At 46.7% G+C, this 12,827-nt stretch overlaps 1 protein-coding gene across 4 annotated transcripts in view; it reads right to left on the bottom strand.

The window, feature by feature from the left end:
- INPP5A (inositol polyphosphate-5-phosphatase A) overlaps positions 1–12,827 on the bottom strand; it is a 252,334-nt gene that overhangs the window by 197,016 nt on the left and 42,491 nt on the right. The gene's annotated exons all lie outside the window — the stretch shown is intronic.

Raw genomic sequence — 12,827 nt, 5'->3', positions numbered from 1 at the left:
ACTTTGTTTAAAATATCCAGCCATCTAATCCAATAAATATTTGCAGATATAGGGGAACATCACCTGTGCAGGCTATCCTTACTGCCGAGGGTAAAAATTCACACACAGATTCTCTCAAACACTTACAGTTTCCTTCCCGAATGATACATATCAGTTCTGAGCTATCTTCGAAAATAACTATTTTTGGTTCGCTATTTAGATTTGTGGAAAACCCTTTTTGTTTCACTCAGACTGACAGTACTTCACTCAAGTTGCATGCCTTTGGCTTACAAAATCTCTCATCAAAACAGACAAATTATTTGACTACAACTACTGTTGCAGGTTACAGCTACACAGCAATTAATCAGTCAGGTTAGAAGGCCATAAGCTTCCCTCCTGGTATCACAGCCTCACTTTGCGCACTGTCCCACAGCGCCTGCAGTATTTCACGATACCAGAAAACCACATAAGAAATTGAAGCAACTATGTCAATCCTTTTGAATTGTTTTAAAGAAAAGTACCCCTTTATATTCATGTCGTACCATCAAACCATGGAGCTGGGTGGAACCATTTAAGATTTAGAGATGACCTAAATCTAAATTCTACACAAACACACATACTTGCACACAACTTGCCCGAGTCATTAAATCCAATGAACCTTCCACTTAGATTTCAGAAGCTCTCCAGAAACCGTGACAAATGCACATCTCTCCTCCTTCCTGACCTTTGGATAAACCCATGTAGAAAACTGTAAGATTCAGTAGTTTTAAAACACTGAAGAACAGCGTCAAGGCACGACGAAAACGTACAAATCAAGGAACTAAACGCCGCTTAAGCTTTTTCTTGCTAAATAAAAGGATATGATAAAGTTCACTTTCTGCCCTGACGGGAAGGACTGAGTTCAATATAAATGCTATTCATACTGCTCCAACGTAACAAATAATAAAAGGCAGATAAAAGAAAGGAAGATAACCAACAGTGATCACGTGTGGAATTTGTACTCTTCAGCTATTTGCCAAGTTCAAAAAATTAGGAGAATATTAACACTAAAGAATGTCTTAAAGTAACCTAGTCTGTTTTAAAAACCGGAGGGGGAACTGATTCCCAGATATGCTGCTCTTTTCTTGTCACCTGCATCTCCATGACAGGTCCCATCAGAAGGACCCATCCAGAAGATGGAGAACACATTTCAAAAATCTTTCAGCTAAACAAAACAATGGAGCCCAGGTAGAACAGAAATAGTAACACACTTTCTCTGCTTTTTAAGGCTAATTCCGCTGCCACCACTGAGCATGCAGAGCACTCGAACAAACAAGATGCTGCAGTAAACTCCAGTGGAAGTCTGAAGCACTGTACAACGAAAGCAGGCCTTTTCTCTTTGTGCCTGTTTTGCGCTCCGCAGTTTATCGCAGCGATCAGTAAATCTCTCCCAAATAAGGCAGTCAAAACAGAGGCCATTTCAGACAGCTGCATTTACATCTGTATCAGTGCGCCTGCTGAGCTGCTGAATTACTTAACAAATATTACAGTATTTAATGCTATTAACCACAAACACCTACGTGGCCATTTTCGGACTCCCACAAAGAGCACTGGCGTTCTGCAAACAGCGCTGGGCACCTTCAACACGGACATCCCACAGCAGATGGGAGGCGTCGTGTTGGAGAAGTCCACCGGAGCAGCACAGAATGTAACCAGGGGGTCAGCGGTGCTGGTCGGGATGGAGGACACCTCACTGACAGTGCAGCCAGTCACTGAAGTAACTTCGCTCATCTTCTCAGTTGTGTTACGGAAGCAAAACATCAGATTACTACTTAGAGGGGAAAAAAAAAAAAAAAAAAAGACCAAGATTGTAGAACAGACTCTACAAATACAAAACAACTATTCCAAGGACAAGACACCTATAGCTCTGCTAACTGAGCACAGAGCAATTACTCGTCAGCTGCAGAGGAAATTTAAATGAATTTTGTTAATGCCACATTTGTTGGCATTTGCTTTGCATTTTTCCACAAAGTAAACAGTTCACTGTACTCCAGGTTCTGATCAGGCAACAAATTTTATGCCTGTTTTATCAGCACACTGCTTTCCCCACAGTGAGATCATGTCCTCCCATCAGATAATATCATTTAGTACTGCAAACTGGACTTATCACCAGGCTTCGATAATCACAAGTAAGTGCTGCTCCCATCTTAGATTTCTAAACGGCTGGAAGGTCTCACAGCAACCCTCAGAAGTATTCACACAACACAGCTGCAAATGAGACAACTTCAATTTTAGCATCCCTGGAGAAAAGGCAATAATAAAAGCAAGAGAAAAGGTGCAAGAGGAGAAGTTCACCACCACCGCCTGCTCGTACTGCAGTGTACAGAGGGACCTTTTCAGCAGTCAGCTCCTTTCAAAATATTTAGGAACTGGAATATAGAGCCATCTTTCTAAACTCTACAAATAACCAACATTGCCCTGGTCACTGATGTGCTTGGACAAAATATGACAAGCATGAAACTCTGCTGCCCAGTCCTTTGATGAAGCACAGCACGTGTGCAGTGCTGCTGATACAATACCTTCTACTACCAGAATGCAATTAAAGATAACAGTTGGATATAAATGCACAGAGCAGCAGCAATTTTAGAACCATTTCTGCAAATCTCTTTCAGATAATCCATATCATACACCCACTATTAACACCCCCCACACTGACAGGAAAGTAACAAAAAGATGCAGTTCAGAGAAAGCTTTCTAAACTGGAACAAGGGTGTAACTTCAAGCACTACTTCAACAGCTCCTTCCATCGTCTGAAGAGACAAACCACACAGACGCTCTAGCTGATTTTTATGACTTCCCAGGTCTTACTTTGTTTCATATTTTTCAGAAGTCAATTTTCCTGCAGATCACCTCATTCACTGATATTTAGAAGAAAGTAGCTTAAGGCTGATAAAATTAGCCCAGGTATCATACCAGAATCAAAAAAGCATATATGTTTTCCTTACATATTCATCCAGCTTGTCTTCAACCTTCCCAGAAAGCCCCAGGTCCCCCCAGCAGAGCTGCTGCTCCTTACACAGAGGCAGAAGCTCACGCTGTACACTCCAACTATGCTGCATGAATTGCTGTAAATACAAGTAACAGTTGTCTTGCTTTACATTATGAAACAACTGAAAAGATATAGAAGAGGAATATTTATTTTTAAATATTTTTTGGCACTGTGACAACATCTCCAAATTCTCAACTTAGTTCGTCTCTGGTCCAATCACGCTTTAAGTGAGTTACACTGAACTGCATACCAGCGAAGGACCGTTCTGCTACCTGGTCACCTGCCATCACACATCTTCACTGTTACTTGTTTTTAGGCAGAGATTCACGTTCATGAGCTGTCAGTCAATCCTGCACATCCACTGCTCTTTCCCTTCCAGTCACCTGTAATTACATTCTGGTTCCAGTGCCTTCATCACCTTTTCAAGCAAACAAAAACCAAATCAGAACTGAAAGCCAAACTCCGAGGGTTCAGATTTTGCACACTCAAAGCATGAGAAGCCTTCAGAAGATTTCAAAGAACTTTCTAAGCTGACCAACTAGTCTGTTCTTCCTGAAGTTTCTAGGGAAGTAGGGCAGCCTTTGTTTTCAAATGCACATATTCCAGCTTTTGGACTAACATCATCCTGCAAAGCATCTGGATATGGTCTATGGGCTCCATTAGCTGTACTTTTGAGAACCAGACCGGACAGACACCTAGCAAGGGGAGTACATCATCATCAGTAGACTCCAGAAGTTTGTGGAGAGCACAATTTAAACAGCCCAGACATTTGGCTGCTTGGAATGCCAAACTCCACTGACATTCAGGCAAAGGCAGCCCTGCCGGGCCCCTAGCCTGGCTGCAGGCTGGGTAGTGTTGGGAGAGAAGAGACTTCTGCATCTCTGTAGAGATACAAGTCTCACACTTCAAAATGAGAGGGAGAAAAAAAGAAAAAAAAAAAAAAGGGTATAAACATACATTCTGTGCAGGAATATCAGGGTTTTGAAAATTGCAGAGCAAGAAAGAAAAATCTATCAAGGAAAACGTCATGAGGAATCTGACCCCATTTTTCATACCTTTACTTACCTCACTGTAAACTAAGTGAACACAGTGAATAAAAATTTAAATTTGGACACATGGTATTTCAGTTGAGCCTTAACAACAAGCATAAATATACAAGGATTTTTTCAGTTGCCATGTCTTGCCAATCGTGTGGGTGGAATACAAGATAGTTTCATGAAGAAACCATTACAGATGCAGCTGCATCACTGCTCAGCAGCCACTAAAACAAAGTGCCCTACCAGACAGCCGGCAGCAAGGACTGAAGGACACCCCAGACTGCACTGGAAATTTAGAACAGCCAAAGTTAATGACTTGCACTACTCTCCCAATAGAGATAAGTTCTCCTGCGAACAGGAACCAGTAACCCGTTTTGCTCTCTGAGAGAGATGGGAGCTGATCTCAAGAATGAGAATTCATGCTTTCTAGAAAAGTGTAACTGGAGACATGCGAAGCCCAGCCAAACCATGTAGGCGTGACAGAAAGGAGCAGCCCCGGAGGAAAGGAGATGAAGAACCGGGAAACTTGTACAGCCATAACAGATAGGCAATAAAAAGGCAATGAGGATTTGCCACAAGAAGATGAACTAAGAAGCAGGCGGTCTTCCATGAGTGCTGGAAAGCAACAGAGAATGGCTTTGATGACAGAAAAACAAGAGGAAAAAAGGGAATTTAAAAAAAAAAAAAAAAGTCAGTTCTTGTGGCATGGAGTCACAGACTGGCTCAGTCTGGTTGAGGTTGGAAGAGACCTCTGGGGTCCTGCTGCCCAAGACCCTCCCAGAGCTGGTTCTCGTTCCACCACATTCACATGTCTTTTGAAGACCTCTAAGGAAGAAGTAGGTTTGCATACCAGAAGGTTATTTCCTTACTTGTACTGCTCCAAATACAACCTAATAAACTTTGTTTTTTAAATCTGCTTAATGGTTTTCATATACAAGATAGAAGTACACATATGCAATTAGCCTGGCAAAAGTTCTGCCCTGTAAGCAATACACAAGTGAGCCTTGCGCCAGAACTCAGTACTCAGTCAAGGGCACCCATCCCTTCACCTGGCTTACAAGGCCCTGGCACTGCACGACACACAAAGAAGGTCCCACACAAGCACTGCAGAACTGGAAGACGACAGTGGCGTTGGTAGGAGAACAATGGAGCTCCACAGCACTGGTTCCTATCTTTTCCTAAATTACATTTAAGATCTTTGTTCAAGTGAAAGGGGCAGCAGTCATAAATTGCAAATAATTTAGTATTCCGTAAGGAAAGCCAGAGAAAGGCTCTACAGCATTTTTCTTCCTAAAAACTGTTATCTCACAAAACAAATGAGAATCAGCCCCAGAGCCTTGCAGTCAGCCAAGCCTGGATAAAGTCTGTTGTTTCAGCCCAGAAAAACAACACTGCCAGTCTGTGAAAACAGCCTTGCTGTAGGTGTCCAGTAGATCTTGGGTCACATCCAATCCTCCCAAGCAAGCGGGTTTGTCATATACAGCTTCATGCAGCTCTTTACTAGTTCATGTGTCTGGCAACATTTGAAGTTCAAAACAAAATAAATAAACAAGTTCTTCCATTTCTTCCTCTAGTTAAAAAAAAAAAAGATAGTAATTCTAGACAGACATTTTTATTATGAACAGCTTTTCAAAAACACTTTAAATGGTGAAGTTATGGACACAAACAGCCCACGTGCTCATCAGAAAGAATCCTGCTTGTGCAAATCCTCCGCAGCAACATACAGTGAGAGCTGCATGCCCAGCACTGCACACAGAGGTCTTCGTTGTCCTATCAGCACTATGAAAAGTGGTAATTCTTTCCCTAAATAAACAAGAATACTAAAGTAATTAAAATATAGTTTGATGCTGGCTGATGATACTCAATGAATACAGAATTCCCTCAAGTGACTTTTGAGCTATTTCTTTTAATGTTTGGTTGACACATAAACAAACACTGCCAGAAAAAGTTCATCGTGCATTTCTGAGATGTTCCTATGGGAAAAGGAGTTTTGTTTTTCCCACTGGGATTGGTGAAGCCTCTAAAATTAGAGTTTGCCACATCACAAATGCAAAAAAACTAAAAACGCTCTCCCACAGACTCACTTGGAAGACTTGATTGAAAAGAATTCAGAATCACCCAGAACTCCCAAAGCCTGCCTACTGCTCACTGCGCATCTCCTGCAGCACTAACAGTGCTAACAGCTCAGCTCAGGAGAACTCAACCCACTGGCTTGCCAATATTCGAAGGCAATATAAATTTCTTTTCTAGAATGTAATGGAAACTGAGAAAAACAAGCAGAGAACAAGTAGAGACAGCTCTACAGCTCTACCTCATGCACCATACAAACAACATTAGGATACAGCACGTTCCCTGTGACCAGCCTCTCCTGAGGTATTAGCAAAAACTCCTAAGAATGTCTGAACCTGAAAGGCAGCATTAATGTTCTATTAGCAGTCTCCGTAAACTCACTAGCAGACAGACTGAGGCAGAACATCCTTCCCAGCTTTTACTTACTCCTGTGGCTCTTCAGATTTATTTATTTTTAAGCCTATTTGAAGAGCTAACTTGACTTCATTTGTGCTTGCATAAGCCACAGAAACCTCTTACTAAACAGGAGGTTCATACAGCTTGTGTTAACTGATCCTTTGTTTAGCCAAGAACTTGTGCAGCAATAAAACGCGATGCATGCCCATACAAGCTGTGTTGAAATTAACATGCGATACTTTTCTGCCTTCCTTCAAATAAGTGGGAAAGAATCTTCACCCTGGGTCTTGTCCAAGAGCCACACGTTACCCTGCTCCCACAGAGCCAGACTGGAGCACAAACTTCAGAAAGGAACTCACTGCTCCCCAGCTCGCGGCCAGGGGCTGGGTGCTGAGCACACAGCTGGGGCTACGCAGGTGCTCGTGGCTGAGCGCAAAGGGAACCCCAGCTCCTGCAAACCTACTGCCCAACAGCCACTGCAAAATACTTTCTGCATGGAGAAAAAGTGAAAGCCTTTACTTCAAGTTATTTTACGGAACTGATGAGATATGGGCAATTCCAGAATTGCTTCTCTGTGACACTTGCATACATCCTTCTTTGAATTCTGTCAGTCATCAGTGTCCCCACACCATCTGCAGCAACAGGTTCTGCCATTTACTCCTCTCCTGGTTCCCAGTTTGTGCTTCGATGCCACACGGTCCATGCTACAAAGATGCCTGAACAGCCTCAGCCTCAGCCCAGTGCCAGTCCTACATCACAGAAAAGAGATCCGCCTGATTTCTATACATGCATCCAAACCACTGCATTGTCTTCATGTTAACGCTGGCTCTCAGAGGACTGAACGACCATGGGCTCCTGCAGTGACTGAGTGCAGTGCTCAGGCACTCCTGGAGCTGGGATGAGCAGCAGGCAGTTCTACTTCTCTTTTAACTCTTTAGGAGGCAGGTTCCTGCAAGATGGCTGGGTTTGTACACCTGGCAGAACACGCTGTGTTTAGTGCCACAGGGAAGACAAGCACCGAAGCCACCTCCTCGTGCTGCCTCCAGCACTGCTCACTCACACTGAAGCTCTCCTCCCATTCCGCCTCCCCACACATACCCCTTACTGCCGGTGGCCCTTCCTGTGGCCACAGCACGGCCGGGTCTTGACAAAGCAGTGGCAAGCCCAGCCCCAGGCCTTCACCCCGCAGCACTCCACAGCCACTCAGCCCCACACCCCTGCAACACAGCACCAGGCTTCATAGGACCACAGCCCAGCACCAGGCCGAGGGCTGTGCTCCGAGCTGGGATGTGAGGGCGAGACGCTGCTCCGGGCCTGTCCTCAGCGGGGCCGCTGCCCCAGAGTCAGCAACGTGCATCGGTAAATCAGGTCGCTCTGGCTGCGTTCATCCCTGCTGCAGTGGTACAGCAACTGTCCTCACCAGTAACAGCACATTCAGCGCAAACAGCTTCGCTTTCCTGATGGAATCTGAGACAAGTAACACTGCAGAGAGCAGGCGGCTCTTCTCATACACATCCGCATTTCCACGACAGCAAGGCGAGAGCTGTACGGAAGAGACAGGCATACACAGGGGAGAGAGGGGAAAAGCCACCGGAGGTGACAAGAGAATACATCTGCAAGGGGTGGAAGATGTGAGCGCTGTGATGAAACAAGTGACAGAAAATGAGAGAAAAGTAAATAAATGGCAAATCAGCCCTTTAGAAAAAACATCAGATCTGAGGGCGTGGCTGGTGTTCTGTGTGAAAGTGCCTTTCAAGTCAAATTCTGTGGTAAGACAATTTATGAGGACTTTGAAAAAAAGCAACCAAAGCTTTGAAATATCACTTTCATGAGCATGCGAGTACAAACCGATACACTAACAGAGCACACACAAAGCACTCCTGCTGTGGTATCCCACATCCCACTACACCCATAGTTTTGGGGTTAAATGCTCTGGAAGCTCAACCCACCATCCTGATACGCCAGCAGTGCATGGAAACCCAGCGAGCAGCAGGCTGCCCGCTCCACTGCACCTGCTGCAAAACCGAGTGACAGAAAGCTAGTCATATAATGCACGTTATATTAATTCCTCGTGTAAACAAGTGCTCTTGCTGCTAATCATCACTTAATCATGATCAAAGGAAAGATGGTCTGCAAGATAACATCTGAATCTCCTGCTTAACGGAGGCAAATGCTTCACAGCCTCCTAATCAGTCCCGAGTCCTGCTCAGAGGACTCTGACAAGTACAAGTAATAACATTTTTTTCTTTTTAGCAGACAAGAAAGGAGTTATTTTTAAACATACAACTCTATTTTGGAGAAAAAAAATCTCTGCTGTACCTCCTTGCACCTTGCTCCAATTTTCTTCAACAAATTAGAAAGAAGCTTTAAAGTTTAAGATGTACGTGGATGCGTACTGACACATCACATCACCTCGCCACACAGCTGCATGGGCTCTGGCAGCTACTCGCACCCAAAGCAGAACCTGTTCTGCTCTGCACCTCACCCTCAGGTGCTGCTGTCTGCTGTGTCCCCCGGCCAGGGGCAGCCCTCACACCGCAGAGCAGCACCTCCTGCACGGCACCGGGCTGCAGGGACACGGCTGAGCCGGGGCCACCAAGCACCACACGCTGGGACGCCGGCAGCAGAGCACACATCTCTTCTGCGTTTGTCGCTACCACCTACAGACTGTATGAACAGCAAGCTACAAACTGGTGCCACATCTCCCAAGCTATATTTCTGCTTTCCCAAAGTGGGGTCATAAGCAGTTTCACGATACTGTTGCACATCTGGAAAAACCTTTTTTTTTTGTGGCAAGGCTCAGCACGGACGTTACCCTGCAGTTCCACCATGCCCTCAGCCGCTTCAGGCGCCGGGCGATACCTATAGGCCCAGCCGCAGCCAGGGGAGCCCAGCAGAGCAAGGGGCAGCGAGGCAGCCCCACAGCAAGGCAGCTGTGGGCAGGGAGCCATGCACACAGAGAGGGCTGCTCAGCACGTGGCACCGGCACACGGCCACCTCCAGCTTCGTTCCAGCACACACCTGGGCAACAGCTGCATCCACGGGCGGCGAGCCTAACACAGCTTCATTCTCAAGCTATGGTAGATCCCTCTGTTATTAAAAGCAATTAAAATAAAAACGCACAGGCACTGTGAAGAGTAACAAAACTGCTTTCTCCTTCCCATCATCATCACCATCTCCACCTAGCTCAGGAAACTTTTAGTAGCACCAAATTCTGGTCTACCTCAAAACTTTCACCCTCTGCAGAGGCATTCGGAATTCAGTAAAACAAAGATTCCCAAAGCACTGTAAGCGTAAGAGCAGCAGAAACAAAACAAAAACAAACAAAAAAAACACATTTATCTGAGTTTCTGTCATAAAAAGGCAAACAAACTGAAGAAGACAACAGCGGTGTGCACACAAAACTGATAATAATAAAACCGACAATAAAATGAAGCATCTGTGGTTTTCTACTCAATCTGGGAGCTGTGACTTGAAGAGAAGAAGGTGCCTTAACTTGCAGCATGCTAGTACTGATACCTGCCTGGAAATCCAAACCTAAATAATACATTTTCCATCCTAACAAATTTGAAATACTCTGTAAAATTCAGAAAATTCTTCCTGGAGGGACAATCAAAACAAACAAAAAGATAACATAAATTACAACAAGAAAATAACAAAACCACCATCTTTATCACTTAATACCAGTTACATCCACAGATACCTAACCCCATAACAGAACACACCCCGGTTTCACAATCAGCAAGCTAAGTTCAGATGCGATAAGGACAGACCTTCACGTTGGGATCACTGCCCATTAGAAGAGCAGGCTGCTTTCAGAAATGACTAGAGGAAGTATTTCTATGTCAAATTCAACCAGCAGATTTCTAGTCCTAACAGCAGTGAAGGATATTCTGGGTTCATACTCGGGATCAGAGCAGTAGGTGTACCTCTAACGACAGCCATACTCCATAGGGCTGGGGCAGGAAGCCCCCCCACAGCACAGCCTGAACTGGCCGGGCACAGCGCAGGAAGGGCAGCGCTCTGCACGGCCAGGGAGCAGCAGGGATCGCAGTGCTCCCAGCTGCGTGGGGTCACCGAGTGCCCTGCGCTGAACAGAGGGACTCACCTCGACCACTGGGCCCAGGCAAGGCAATCTGGGTTGATCCAGGGTATCAGATGAAGACTTCAGTCAGCCCGCTGCCAGCGAATAGCAATTCCCCAAGCTACTTCCCCCTCTTTTTTATTTGAATGAACAAAACCACACAACCTGCTGGCCTGGAGCTTTTACCTCTCCTTATCACCGTGGCACTTCTGGCCTAAGATGGTCCTGGAGACCCCATAACTGCATCGCTCCTCCTGGAGGACAGCTGCACACGAGAGGTATGAAGAAACAAGACTACATGTTCGGAAGCCTGCCTGACACGGGCTCGTAGACTTCAGCCTGAATGCACGCTTTCCAGCCCAAGCAGAAATCATGGAGCTTGTATGGCTAAGCCTGCTGGATTATTTGAAACCTTTACCATAGAAACCTACGCTCAAAGGTTTAAAATAACTTGGATTAACGAAGTCACGTAAACCTGCACTACCACGCTACCAAAGTGCACCTATTCCACCAGCCCCTACTGCCAGGTGCTGCTGCCTATTTGGTAGCCTCACCCCGCTCAGTGGGGCAAACCGTGCTTCTGAGACAACAGAAATCGAACTCCGATGATCACCATCTGCCTCCACCCAACAGAAACAACCAAACCTTTATTACATCAGAATGTACGGTCACAAGTGTGCCAATAACTAAATACAATCATTAGACAAGCAGTAAGGAGAGCTCCTCCAGCACGTGCAGCCCCATAGATGGCTGGGTGCACCTGCACAGTGGGCAGGTGGGCAGGTATGGATCAACCTGAACTCAGCCCAGGGCTCCTGCCCCAACCAGGAAGAGCAGAAACAGAGGATAAAGGACCTAACAGCAGCACACAAAGTAACATCCCATACTGTGAAGTGCCAGACAGGTTTGTTCTGTGGCCACCAGATTCATGGAAGGGTCAGTGTGACATCTGGGCAGCACAGATGGAGGAAGAAAGGAAAACAAGGAGAGAAGATAAAAAAACGTAAAGGAAAAATATAGAAGGAGAGGGGAGAAGAGAAAGGAGAGAGAAAAGCAGCAGCAGCAACCAACAGGTAACCTGAACTCATCACCTGCTCCCAGCAGCAGCATTTGTGCTAACAAGCAGGAAGCATCCTGCAACAGGACAAGCAGTGAATGCTCGAGCACAGCCAACAGATGCACCAAGTCCCATACGTGTTCACAGCAGTGCCACACACAGCTCTGAAAAACACCACAAAACCAAGAAATGCTGTGTTAATGCTTTCAACGAGGGAGTAGTGGTGTCTCCCACTGCTCACAGCTATCGTAGGGCTGCACTGCTCCAAGATGCACACAGCATGAGCCAGAAATCCCTGGGCCCTGCAAGTGTGTGGCCAGGCCAGGTGTGCAAGACAGCACCCACCCCAGGCAGCCAGTCTGCCAGGAGAACGTCATTCTGCTATCAAATGCCAGTCCCAGCTGAGGAGCATCTGCACAAAACATACCCCAAGCATGAAGCATGCAGCTGCACACTTCAGACCAACTAGAGGGCCCCACGATGAGAAGAGGGGAAATGGGGACAGGACTACCCAGGGGCTCCTGGACCCACAGACCAGGCTGCACCAAGCTCAGAGGCTCAGCGTAGGGCAGATTCTGATGCACTGTGCAACTTCAGTACCAACTGAGGGGAGCAGGAACAGGGAAACGGACCAGAGAATCCCAAGGAAGAATCCCAAGGTGGCTCTGCAGCCCCACAGAGGTGGAACCAACAGGGCACCAGTCTCTACCCGCGGCTGAAGTCCCCTTAGGCTGCAGAGTGGCTACATATTTCCACCTCACGAAGGGGTGCCCCATATCCCCACCTCACAAGAAGGACCCCGGCAGAACAGGCAGGGACAGTTCGGCCCAGAGCTGTGCTCCAGGCTGGCCCATTGTGCCCCGGTTCCCAGCTGCAGGGCCTGCCAGCAACACACCGGGACCCCGGGCCAGAAGCAGCCCCCTACGGCCATACCCGCCCCACGGCTCCTCGGGGGGAAGAGCAGCACAGCCGCCGTGGCTGCGAGCAGCAGCAGCAGCAGCATGCCGCGCCGCCTGCAGAGCCCCAGCCTCTAATAAAGGACACTCCGGAACCCGCCGTGCCACACTGTGAGATTTAACGACAGCGTTGCGGGTCGGCCCCATGTCAGTACTTGGCCAGGCAACAGCACCGTGCTGCCAGGATGCGGCCTCGGGGCCATCGCAAGCACGAGGCAAA

The sequence above is a fragment of the Meleagris gallopavo genome, chromosome 8 (genome assembly GCF_905368555.1).
Source record: "Meleagris gallopavo chromosome 8, MGAL_WU_HG_1.1, whole genome shotgun sequence".
Taxonomy (NCBI): Eukaryota; Metazoa; Chordata; class Aves; order Galliformes; family Phasianidae; genus Meleagris; species Meleagris gallopavo.
This window is presented reverse-complemented; position numbering and strand designations above follow the sequence as displayed.